General features: G+C 42.5%; 1 protein-coding gene across 1 annotated transcript in view; it reads left to right on the plus strand.

The window, feature by feature from the left end:
* The window catches only part of LOC133541130 (glutamate receptor ionotropic, NMDA 2B-like), a 553,382-nt gene that overhangs the window by 182,784 nt on the left and 357,037 nt on the right, over positions 1-13,561 (plus strand). The gene's annotated exons all lie outside the window — the stretch shown is intronic.

Consider the following 13,561-nt stretch of genomic DNA (forward strand, 5'->3'; position numbering starts at 1 on the left):
AAATACCGAAAGTAAAATAACAATAAGGAATGAATCAAACATTCAAGCCTTGAAGTAGCAAGAGAAAGTGAATGAATGAAACGTTCATTATTGCTACTCTCATTTGCTTTAACAACACTTATATAACCTAATAGTGCAAAATCGACTTTCAAAAAACAAATGAAAAAAAACATCACAGAAATAACATTTAAATAAAAAATGTAACGCCTCTTTTGTATTTGCAGCCTTCTGAAGTAAATATCAACATTAACTTTTTTCCACTAGCTAATAAATTTGAAAATAAAATAATGAGGTGGGGGCTTCACGGTGGGAGAGGGGTTAGTGCGTCTGCCTCACAATACGAAAGTCCTGCAGTCCTGGGTTCAAATCCAGGCTCGGGATCTTTCTGTGTGGAGTTTGCATGTTCTCCCCGTGAATGCGTGGGTTCCCTCCGGGTACTCCGGCTTCCTCCCACTTCCAAAGACATGCACCTGGGGATAGGTTGATTGGCAACACTAAAATTGGCCCCTAGTGTGTGAATGTGAGTGTGAATGTTGTCTATCTATCTGTGTTGGCCCTGCGATGAGGTGGCGACTTGGCCAGGGTGTACCCCGCCTTCCGCCCGATTGTAGCTGAGATAGGCGCCAGCGCCCCCCGCGACCCCGAAAGGGAATAAGCGGTAGAAAATGGATGGATGGATAATGAGGTGGTCGGGGTTCGGTGTTAGCGGGGGTGAATATTGTAGCGTCCCGGAAGAGTTAGTGCTGCAAGGGATTTGGGGATTTGTTTTGTTGTGTTCAGGTTTGTGTTTCGGTGCGGTTGTTCTCCCGAATTGTGTTTGTCATCCTTGTCTGGTCAGGGTTCACAATGTGGCGCATATTTGTAACAGTGTTAAAGTTGTTTATACGGCCACTCTCAGTGTGACCTGTATGGCTGATGATCAAATATGCCTTGCATTCACTTTTGTGTGTGTGTGTGTGTGTATGGGTACAAGCCGCATATATTAGGTGACTTGGCCGGCACGCTGTATGTATAGAGGAAAAGCAGACGTAACGACAGGTTGTGGAGAACGCTAAAGGCAGTGCCTTTAAGGCCCGCCCCCAATATTGTTTTCCGGGGAGAAATTCGGGAGAATGGTTGCCCTGGGAAATTTTCGGGAGGGGCACTGAACTTCGGGAGTCTCCCTGGAAAATCAGGAGGGTTGGCAAGTATGAGTATAAGCGGTGAACGCAGCTCTAATGTTAATTTGATATTGCCTCACGGGCCAAATTAAATTACACGGCGGGCCAAATTTGGCCCCCGGGCCAGAGTTTGACACCCATGCTTTAAGTTGATGATTATTTCTATGTGTAGAAATCTTTATTTATAAATCAATCATTTGTTTATTTTTCAACCAGTTTTTAGTTATTTGTATATCTTTTTTTCCAAAATAGTTTAAGAAAGACCACTACAAATGAGCAATATTTTGCACTGTTATACCAGTGTTTCTCAAATGGGGGTACGTGTACCCCTGGGGGTACTTGAAGGTATGCCAAGGGGTACTTGAGATTTAAAAAAAATATTCTAGCAACAATTCAAAAATATTTTATAAATATATTTATTGAATAATACTTTAACACAATATGAATGTAAGTTCATGAACTGTGAAAAAGAAATGCAACAATGCAATATTCAGTGTTGACAGCTAGATTTTTTGTGGACATGTTCCATAAATATTGATGTTAAAGATTTCTTTAATAGACATGGATATCTATTACAATCCCCAAAGAGGGCACTTTAAGTTGATGATTACTTCTATGTGTAGAAATCTTTATTCATAAATCAATCACTTCTTTATTTTTCAACCAGTTTTTAGTTATTTTTATATCTTTTTTTCCAAATAGTTTAAGAAAGACCACTACAATAGTAATATAATACCGGCGGGCCAGCTCTAATGTTAATTTGATGTTGCCTCAAGGGCCAAATGAAATTACACGGCGGGCCAAATTTGGCCCGTGGGCCAGAGTTTGACACCCATGCTCTAGACCAGGGGTGTCAAACTCAAATACAGAGCGGGCCAAAATTTAAAACTGAACAAAACCACGGGCCGAGGTCTAACAAATTAACCCAAACAAGTTTTGCATTGAATATTGACCAAGCAAGGCTTATATAACTTTATTGTGACATGCAAAATCCAGTTTCAAATAATAATAATTAAAAAATATCAATGGCTTATCAAATAAAATAAAAACACAAATTTAATGCCTTTTTTCGGCGGCGGGTTTGAGTTGGGGCGGGGTTTGGTGGTAGCGGGGGTGTATATTGTAGCGTCCCGGAAGAGTTAGTGATGCAAGGGGTTCTATGTATTTGTCCGGTTGTGTTTATGTTGTGTTACGGTGTGGATGTTCTCCCGAAATGTGTTTGTCATTCTTGTTTGCTGTGGGTTCACAGTCTGGCGCATATTTGTAACAGTGTTAACCTTGTTTATACGGCCACCCTCAGTGTGACCTGTATGGCTGTTGACCAAGTATGCCTTGCATACACTTGTGTGTGTGTATGAGCCGCATATATTATGTGAGTGGGCCGGCACGCTGTTTTTATGGAAGAAAAGCGGAAGTGGCGACATGTAGAGAACGCCAAAAGCAGTGCTTTTACTGCCGGCCCCCAATATTATTGTCCAGGTGGAAATCGGGAGAAATTCGGGAGGGTCACTGAACTTCGGGAGTCTACCGGGAAAAGTGGGAGGGTTGACGAGTATGAGTATTAGCGGTGAATGTGGTGTTACAGCGGCGGGCCAGCTCTAATGTAAATTTGATATTGCCTCAAGGGCCAAATGAAATTACACGGCGGGCCAGAGTTTGACACCCATGCTCTAGAGCAGGGGTAGGGACTGCATCTGGCTCTCGGATAAATCTGAGCTGACACTGCTTAACACAATAAGTAATGAATAATTCCGCTTGTAATCACAGTGTTAAAAATAATGTTCAAAATATAAAACATTCTCATGCATTTTTAATCCATCCATCCGTTTTCTACCGCACCTGTTTGAGAAGTTGCGTTAACGGTAGGAAGTTATTTATTTACTATTGGTTAGTGTGGGCCTTGCCCTCCTGGGGGTTCTTCAGACCACCAAGCACCGACATGAGAGCCTTCCAATATTGTTTTATTTTTCAATAAGTCTCTCAGTTTTTGTCTTTCGTCCTCGCTTTTGCTTTGGCTCCAGCTCCAACCCCGTCCCTCCTCCTGGCTGCTGCTTACAACCGAGCGGCAGGTGATTAGATAACAAGGCCCAGATGGCCCATCTACGCACCTGTCACTGATTTCGAGGCTGATCCTGAAAACACCCCGCTTCGCTGCAGGCCCGCAGGCCACGCCCTCCTCCACAGTTAGCTTCAGATTAACAATGTTATTACAAAGAATAAGAGACCTATTGTAGTCTAGAAATGTTGCTCTTACTTCAAAATGCAGGCGTTTAGTTGTGTTTAGTATTTAAAAAATATTATATGGCTCTTACAGAAATACATTTTAAAATATTTGGCCTCTTGGCTCTCTCAGCCAAAAAGGTTCCCGACCCCTGCTCTAGAGCCATAGGTTCCCTACCCCTGTGTTAAAGTATTATTCAATAAATATATTTATAAAAGATTTTTGAATTGTTGCTAGAATATATTTTTTTAAATCTCTAGTACCCCTTGGCATACCTTTAAGTACTCCCAGGGGTACGCGTACCCCCATTTGAGAAACACTGCCAACGGGGTACGTGAGATTTTTTTAAAATATTATGAAAATAGCAAAAATTAAAAAATCCTTTATAAATGTATTTATTCAATAATACTTCAACAAAGTATGAATGTAAGTTCATAAACTGAACATCAAATCAAGTACTAGGGTATTCCATTAATTACCATAAAGCCAGAGTTCCCCCCAAAGAAGAGAAGTGAGCGGTTTTCCGATCATTCAAAACCAAAATATATGTTAGAAAGAGAGCAAGAGGCTCAAAGAAGACAGGAGAGCGGTTTTGCGATCATTCAAAACTAAAATATATGTTATAAAGAGAGCAAAAGTCCCAAAGAAGACAAGAGAGCATTTTATCGCGATCACTCAAAACTGAATTATGTTAGAAAGAGAGCGAAAGGCCCAAAGAAGACGAGAGAGCATTTTATCCCGATCGTTCAAAACCGAAATATCTTAGAAAGAGAGCGAAAGGCTCAAAGAAGACGAGAGAGCGGTTTTGCGATCATTCAAAACTGAAATCTATGTTTTAAAGAGAGCAAAAGGCCCAAAGAAGACAAGAGAGCATTTTATCGCGATCATTCAAAACTGAATTATGTTAGAAAGAGAGCGAAAGGCCCAAAGAAGACAAGAGAGCATTTTATCCCGATCATTCAAAACCAAAATATGTTAGAAAGAGAGCGAAAGGCTCAAAGAAGACGAGAGAGCGGTTTTGCAATCATTCAAAACTGAAATCTATGTTATAAAGAGAGCAAAAGGCCCAAAGAAGACAAGAGAGCATTTTATCGCGATCATTCAAAACTGAACACTATGTTAGAAAGAGAGCGAAAGGCCCAAAGAAGACGAGAGAGCATTTTATTGCGATCATTCAAAACTGAATTATGTTAGAAAGAGAGCGAAAGGCCCAAAGAAGAGGAGAGAGCGGTTTTGCGATTAGTCAAAACCGAATTATATGTTATATAGAGTGGGAAAGACCCAAAGAAGACGAGAGAGCGTCTTATCTCGATCATTCAAAACTGAAATAAATGTTAGAAAGAGAGCAAAAAGCCCAAAGAAGACGAGAGCGTGGTTTTGTGATCATTCAAATGTTTTTTTTCTGAAAACGAAACAATGCCCACAAAACCATTTTGTGACATTCAAATAGAACTAGTAATAAAAAATTTTTTTATTTGACTAAATTTTATATTCAAACATGTAGACACAAAAAATAAGAAATAAAATCAACAAGAAATGGTCTTAATTCTGCAGCGTTACACGACATTGAAAAATCACGTCCAAAAAAATATGTAAAGTTTGATGCTCGTAATCCTGGGTGTTCCTGAACGCAACCTCGCTCTCCGTCACGGTCATTGGTGCATAATGAGGAAGTGCTTGCGCCTGGCGAGTCTAGCTCACCTCTCAACTCGCAGTCCAGCGCAGCTCTTTAGGCGCCACGAAGCGAGCGTTACACAACACACCGAGACATATTGTCTCAATAAGACAGGCGGTGTTCTGTTCCAATAATTACCATAAAGCCAGAGTTCCCCACCCCCCATGCCATGAAGGTTTGATCCTCCCTGGCGGGGCCGCACGGCACCAACTGTCAATCAACAATCGATGGAGAAAACAATGGAGGCGTGGTTAAAACGAGGAGGAACATGTGCCAAATAAGGCCAAACCTGACCAGACAGTATTCCGAAGAATATGTGTAATGGGATTTACGGCTTCGAGTTGTAACCCCCCCATATTATTGTGTTTTTTCTGTGGAGAAATGTTCGCTAACAGCGGCATGAAGCCCGCACATCTTCAGCGGCATCTCCGGACAAGACACGCTTGCCATGTCGGTAAGCCACATGATTTTTTTTAAAGAGGAGACTAAATGAATTCAGGTCATCTCAAAGCACGATGCGGAAGGCGTCCACAATATCACCAAGACTGACAAAGATCCTCAGTGAAGCACAAGCTCAGGTTTCTCACTAAAATGTCTGTCCAAAAGAACTGTGAAAAGTAGTGCAATTATGCAATATTCAGTGTTGACCAGGGGCGTCACTAGACCTAATACTGTACTGAGGCACACCTGGGGCACAAATAATTCATCAATCAATCAATCAATCAATGTTTATTTATATAGCCCCAAATCACAAATGTCTCAAAGGACTGCACAAATCATTACGACTACAACATCCTCGGAAGAACCCACAAAAGGGCAAGGAAAACTCACACCCAGTGGGCAGGGAGAATTCACATTCAGTGGGACGCCAGCGACAATGCTGACTATGAGAAACCTTGGAGAGGACCTCAGATGTGGGAAACCCCCCCCCTCTAGGGGACCGAAAGCAATGGATGTCGAGCGGGTCTAACATGATACTGTGAAAGTTCAATCCATAGTGGCTCCAAGACAGCAGTGAGAGTCCCGTCCACAGGAAACCATCTCAAGCGGATCAGCAGCGTAGAGATGTCCCCAACCAATACAGGCGAGCGGTCCATCCTGGGTCCCGACGAGCGGTCCATCCTGGGTCTCGACTCTGGACAGTCAGTACTTCATCCATGGTCATCGGACCGGACCCCCTCCACAAGGGAGGGGGGGACATAGGAGAAAGAAAAGAAGCGGCAGATCAACTGGTCTAAAAAGGAGGTCTATTTAAAGGCTAGAGTATACAGATGAGTTTTAAGATGAGACTTAAATGCTTCTACTGAGGTAGCATCTCGAACTGTTACCGGGAGGGCATTCCAGAGTACTGGAGCCCGAACGGAAAACGCTCTATAGCCCGCAGACTTTTTTTGAGCTGTAGGAATCACTAATAAGCCGGAGTCTTTTCATGTGAGTGTGCAAAGCAGGGGCGGTTCTAGGCATGCTTATATGAGGGGGCAGTCAGAAATGTGAAGGGGGCATCATGTGTACACATCATGCTCCAGCACTTTTTTTCTGTGCTTATAGTAACGATGCTTTCTTCATTGAAATGGGTCTTTAGCTATGTGTCCAACCCCAACCTGGAGTAGTGGATTGCACTTTGTCAGGCCTCTACCTTCAGACCTGTCCAACTTGGGTGTCCCACCTGAAAACTAAGCTCCTGCTGGTATAGCTCTTACGGTCACTGAGGCACGCAACCCCCCTGACCACAATAAGGTGGCAATCCCTCAGGGGGGGAAACTGAAAAATGAAAATAAAAATAAATGAATAAAATAAAATAAAACATCCTTCGTCCAGATTTTATCAACCAACAACATAACATTTATTCTAACTGGATGGCCTAACTCTCAAATAAATTTTGACCCAAAGTAGGACTTCACACACTACAGTCAATATTTACAAAACTGAAAGGTAGTCTGATGAATAATGATAAAAAAATAATCTCAAAATAATTTATAAAACAGAACAGATGTACAGTAGAACATTTTTTTGTTTTATACATATATTTTTTTGTATTTTTTATTTTTTTGGTTGGCAACTTAAGAGCTCAAAAACTCCTTTCTAGTAGAAGCATTTAAGTCTCACCTTAAAACTCATTTGTATACACTAGCCTTTAAATAGACTCCCTTTTTAGACCAGTTGATCTGCCGTTTCTTTTCTTTTTCTTCTATGTCCCACTCTCCCTTGTGGAGGGGTCCGGTCCGATCCGGTGGCCATGTACTGCTTGCCTGTGTATCGGCTGGGGATATCTCTGCGCTGCTGATCCGCCTCCGCTTGGGATGGTTTCCTGTTGGCTCCGCTGTGAACGGGACTCTCGCTGCTGTGTTGGATCTGCTTTGGACTGGACTCTCGCAACTGTGTTGGATCCATTATGGATTGAACTTTCACAGTATCATGTTAGACCCGCTCGACATCCATTGCTTTCCTCCTCTCCAAGGTTCTCATAGTCATCATTGTCACCGACATCCCACTGGGTCATTATTGTCACCGATGTCCCACTGGGTGTGAGTTTTCCTTGCCCTTATGTGGGCCTACCGAGGATGTCGTGGTGGTTTGTGCAGCCCTTTGAGACACTAGTGATTTAGGGCTATATAAGTAAACATTGATTGATTGATTGATTTCTCTCCACTCTCTCATTTCCCTGTAGATTGAAACATTAAAGGTTGACTATGTAGAATCACAAGAAAAACAACAGAAAAAGAATTCCAGCAGTCGATTGCCAGACCGTTGCTAAGTAAAACGGGTCGTTGCTAGGGACTCTGCTCTGAACAGAGGACAGCAGAGGAGGACTGCTAAGCAGGATATATACCTTATGTTTCATTTTTACCATCATTAACAGCATCATAAATGACTTTTAGCTTGTTACAGGGACAGTGGAGGCCCTCTGCCTTTCAAACCACTGCTGCTCAGAGCCTCCGCTGTCACTGCTCTCGTCAAGTTGTAAAAAAAAAAAAAAAAGGAACTCCGGAGCACCGAAAGTAAACGTGTCATAAACGTGTTTATGACAGATAAGACTACACAAATACACCCATCCTAACAAGTATATGAGAAATGTAGACAACTTTTCCTTTTCTTTTCTCTTCATACTGCAACAGTGATTGGATGTTTACTGAGGGCTGAGGGGTGTGTGCGGGTGTGTGTCTGCTGCGCAGCCTGTGGAATGGTGAATACACGCACAGCGGAGGGAGGGATGAGAGGGAAGCCGACACTACTATATCGTGTGTGTCCCTTTTTCGGCGGATTTTTCCGCTAGTGCAGATAATTTTGTCAACTTGTAATGTAGTAATTTTGTGAGTTTATTAAAATTTGCTTTCTCAAATTTGGATTTGAGGGGGCAAGACATTTATTTAAGGGGGCTCTGCCCCCTCTTGCCCCTGCGTAGAGCCGGCCATGGTGCAAAGCGCGCAAGCAAAAACATTTAAAGCACTTATTTATTATAAAATACATAAACAGTGCTTTAAACTATGAAATCATATCAAATTATGTTGTATGGATCTTTGATTAACCACCTGAAATTAACTAATGCATTTGACCGACTTGTGCACTTTTTTACTCCAGACTTCTAACTGCAAAAAGGAAGAGCAATGAATCTTTTTGAAATATATATTGCAGTAATCATCTGCAAATTTAATATCTACAAAAATAAAACAAAAAATAAAGCACTCCTACATCTCTGGGTTCTTTTATATTATTTAATTTCCATTAATGGCAATGTGGCTAATCCTATTTCAGATACACAAAATTATAAAATATACACAAAACAATAAAGCCACAGTAGTAGAATAAACGAACAACTGTTGTGTGTCTGTTCAGGGAGTCATTTTCTGAGAAGTAAACTGTAACGTCTTGTTTTCATTTTTGCAAAGTGGTCAATCACTCTGGACAGACATGGAAATATTACAGTGACTGTTATACAGTTGACCAGTGGTTCCCAACTGCTGGGTCGTGACATAAAAGTGGATTGTGTGTCATTTTCAGTGAGTCGTAGTCAGATGTGTGCATGGAAAAAAAAAAGTTTAGGGAGAAAAAAATCAAATTGTGGCAACAAAACCAGATATTTTTAGTCATTTTTCTGGTGAGTATTTTAGCAAAAGGCAAACCGACTGACAAGTTGGAGGAGGACTCAGGACAGACATGGAAATATATTTTTTAAAAATCTAAATGGGGCAACAAAACTCGATATTTTCAGCCATCTTTCTGGTAACAAATACAGAAATGTTACTATTTTTTCTGGAAACAAAAGCAGATGCTTTAGCTGTAGCCATTTTTCTGGTGACAAAACAAGATTATTTTAGTCAAAGTCACACCGATTAACAAGACAAGTCTGCTGTGCTATTTTTCTGTGAAATAAACTTGAATGATTTAAAAATTGGGCTCACGACTTGATGATATGGAAACATGTTTTTTTTCCTGAAGATAAACCATTTGAGAAGCACTCAACTCACACATGCTGACTCCAAATCATTATTGATGCAGAACCAGCAGACAATAACCAACATTATGTTTCATGTTGATTGGAAATTCCCCCGACAGCTCGTACACCAAATGAATATGTTTGTCTTGATACAAGGAAGAACGTTAGCTAACTTAGCATCAACTTTAGACAATTATGTTGCCTAGCTAGCTAGGACTTCACTTACATCTCTCATTCCTGCTGTTTCTTCCCTGCTGCGGGCGAATAACTTTCTGATATCCATCTAGGAGTTAAAGTTTGAGTCAAAGCAAAATCAAAATACTGTAATTAACAAATTGTTTTTGGCTAACATTACCTACCTCAGCAGTGAATCGCATCCCCTCGCTCTCTCTCTCTCTCTCTACCTCTCTCTCTCTCCCTCTCTCTCTCAACTGAAGTCTTGATCCACACATGAATAAATTACCATATCAATTAGCCATGTGCTCATTGTTACGTGGAGTGAATACAGTAGCAATCAATTACCATACTAAGTAGTATGTGCGCTGTTGTCTATGTTATGTAGACTTAAAAGTCTGAAGCGTTTTTTTTTTTTATTGGTGACATTTTTACTGGGGCACTGCAGATCAACAGTGGGGCACGTGCCCCAGTGAAATCTGTCTGGCGACGCCACTGGTGTTGACAGCTAGATTTTTTGTTGACCTGTTCCATAAATATTGATGTTAAATATTTATTTTTTTGTGAAGAATTGTTTAGAATAAAGTTCATGAATCCAGATGGATCTCTACTACAATCCCCAAAGAGGGCATGTGTAGAAATCTGTTTTTATAATTATTTTATTTTTCAACAAGTTTTTAGTTATTTTTGTATCTTTTTTCCAAATAGTTCAAGAAGGACCACTACAAATTAGCAATATTTTGCACTGTTATTAAATTTAATAAATCAGAAACATAGTGCTGTATTTTACTTCTTGATCTAGTTTTTTCAACCAAAAATGCTTTGCTCTGATTAGGGGGTACTTGAGTTAAAAAAAATGTTCACAGGGGGTACATCACTGAAAAAAAGGTTGAGAACCACTGCTTTAAATGATGTGGCAAGCCAAATTAAATGATGTGGCGAGACAAAAAAATGATTTGGCAAGCGACATTTTAATGACATGGGAGGTACATGTAATGATGTAGCGGGTTGACGTAGCGAGTTAAAGTGGTGGGCCAATAAATGATGTGGCAAGCCAAACTAAATGATGTGGCAGGCCACTTTAAATGATGTGGCGGGCACATTTAATGATATGGTGGGTTGATGTGGCGGGTTAATGTGGCAAGCCACATTGAAAGATGTGGCAAGCCACTTGAATGATGTGGTGGACACATGTAATGATGTGGCAAGCCACAATTAATGATGTGGCGGGCACATGGAATGACATGGCGGGCCACGCGTGATGATGTGGCAAGCCGTATTAAATGATGTGGCGGGCACATGTAATGATGTGGCGGGTTAATGTGGCAAGCCACGTTGAATGATGTGGCGGACACATGTAATGATGTGGCAAGCCACTTATTAATGATGTGGCGGGCACATGTAATGATGTGGCGGGTTGATGTGGCGGGTTGATGTGGCAAGCCACATTGAATGATGTGGTGGACACATGTAATGATGCGGCAAGCCACAATTAATGATGTGGTGGACACACGTAATGATGCGGCGGGCCACATGTAATGATGTGGCAAGCCGCTTTAAAGGATGTGGCGGGCACATGTAATGATGTGGCGGGTTAATGTGGCAAGCCACATTGAATGATGTGGTGGACACATATAATGATGTGGTGGACACATGTAATGATGTGGCGGGCACACGTAATGACATGGCGGGCCACATGTAATGATGTGGCAAGCCGCCTTAAATGATGTGGCGGGCACGTGTGGCGGTTTGACATGGTGGGTTAATGTGGCAAGCAACATTGAATGATGTGGCAAGCCACATTGAATGATGTGGTGGCCACACGTAATGATATGGCGGGCCACATGTAATGATGTGGCAAGCCGCCTTAAATGATGTGGCGGGCACGTGTGGCGGGTTGATATGGCGGGTTAATGTGGCAAGCAACATTGAATGATGTGGCAAGCCAAATTGAATGATGTGGTGGACACATGTAATGATGTGGCGGGCACACGTAATGACATGGCGGGCCACGTGTAATGATGTGGCAAGCCGCATTAAATGACGTGGCGGGCACTTGTGGCGGGTTGATGTGGCGGGTTAACGTGGCAAGCCACATTGAATGATGTGGTGGACACATGTAATGATGTGGCAAGCCACTTATTAATGACGTGGCGGGCACATGTAATGATGTGGCGGGTTGATGTGGCGGGTTAATGTGGCAAGCCACATTGAATGATGTGGCGGACACATGTAACGATGTGGCAAGCCACTTATTAATGATGTGGCGGGCACATGTAATGATGTGGCGGGTTGATGTGGCGGGTTAATGTGGCAAGCCACATTGAATGATGTGGCGGACACATGTAATGATGTGGCAAGCCACTTATTAATGATGTGGCGGGCACATGTAATGATGTGGCGGGTTGATGTGGCGGGTTAATGTGGCAAGCCACATTGAATGATGTGGCGGACACATGTAATGATGTGGCAAGCCACTTATTAATGATGTGGCGGGCACATGTAATGATGTGGCGGGTTGATGTGGCGGGTTAATGTGGCAAGCCACATTGAATGATGTGGCGGACACATGTAATGATGTGGCAAGCCGTGTTAAATGATCTGGCGGGCACATGTAATGATATGGCTGGTTGAAGTGGCGGGTTGATGTGGTGGGTTAATGTGGCAAGCCACATTGAATGATGTGGTGGACACATGTAATGATGCGGCAAGCCACAATTAATGATGTGGCGGGCACACGTACTGACATGGCGGGCCACGTGTAATGATGTGGCAAGCCGTATTAAATGATGTGGCGGGCACATGTAATGATGTGGCGGGTTAACGTGGCAAGCCACATTGAATGATGTGGTGGACACATATAATGACGTGGTGGACAAATGTAATGATGTGGCGGGCACACGTAATGACATGGCGGGCCACATGTAATGATGTGGCAAGCCGTATTAAATGATGTGGCGGGCACATGTAATGATGTGGCGGGTTAATGTGGCAAGCCACATTGAATGATGTGGTGGACACATATAATGACGTGGTGGACAAATGTAATGATGTGGCGGGCACACGTAATGACATGGCGGGCCACATGTAATGATGTGGCAAGCCGCATTAAATGATGTGGCGGGCACGTGTGGCGGTTTGATATGGTGGGTTAACGTGGCAAGCAACATTGAATGATGTGGCAAGCCAAATTGAATGATGTGGTGGACACATGTAATGATGTGGCGGGCACACGTAATGACATGGCGGGCCACGTGTAATGATGTGGCAAGCCGTATTAAATGATGTGGCGGGCACATGTAATGATGTGGCGGGTTAATGTGGCAAGCCACATTGAATGATGTGGTGGACACATATAATGACGTGGTGGACAAATGTAATGATGTGGCGGGCACACGTAATGACATGGCGGGCCACATGTAATGATGTGGCAAGCCGCATTAAATGATGTGGCGGGCACGTGTGGCGGTTTGATATGGCGGGTTAATGTGGCAAGAAACATTGAATGATGTGGCAAGCCACGTTGAATGATGTGGTGGACACATGTAATGATGTGGCAAGCCACATTGAATGATGTGGTGGACACATGTAATGATGTGGCAAGCCACAATTAATGAAGTGGCAGGCACACGTAATGATGTGGCAAGCCACAATTAATGATGTGGCGGGCACACGTAATGACCACATGTAATGATGTGGCAAGCCACATCTAATGATGTGGCAAGCCACATTAAATGACGTGGCAAGCCACATCTAATGAATTGGCAAGCGACATTAAACGATGTGGCAAGACACCTTAAACGACGTGGCGGGCCAATTAAATGATGTGGCAAGCCACAATAAATGATGTGGCTTCAAGTAACACTTTAGTTGGGTCAATCACAAGTTTGGCCTTT

This window comes from Nerophis ophidion, linkage group LG23 (assembly GCF_033978795.1).
Source record: "Nerophis ophidion isolate RoL-2023_Sa linkage group LG23, RoL_Noph_v1.0, whole genome shotgun sequence".
Classification (NCBI taxonomy): domain Eukaryota; kingdom Metazoa; phylum Chordata; class Actinopteri; order Syngnathiformes; family Syngnathidae; genus Nerophis; species Nerophis ophidion.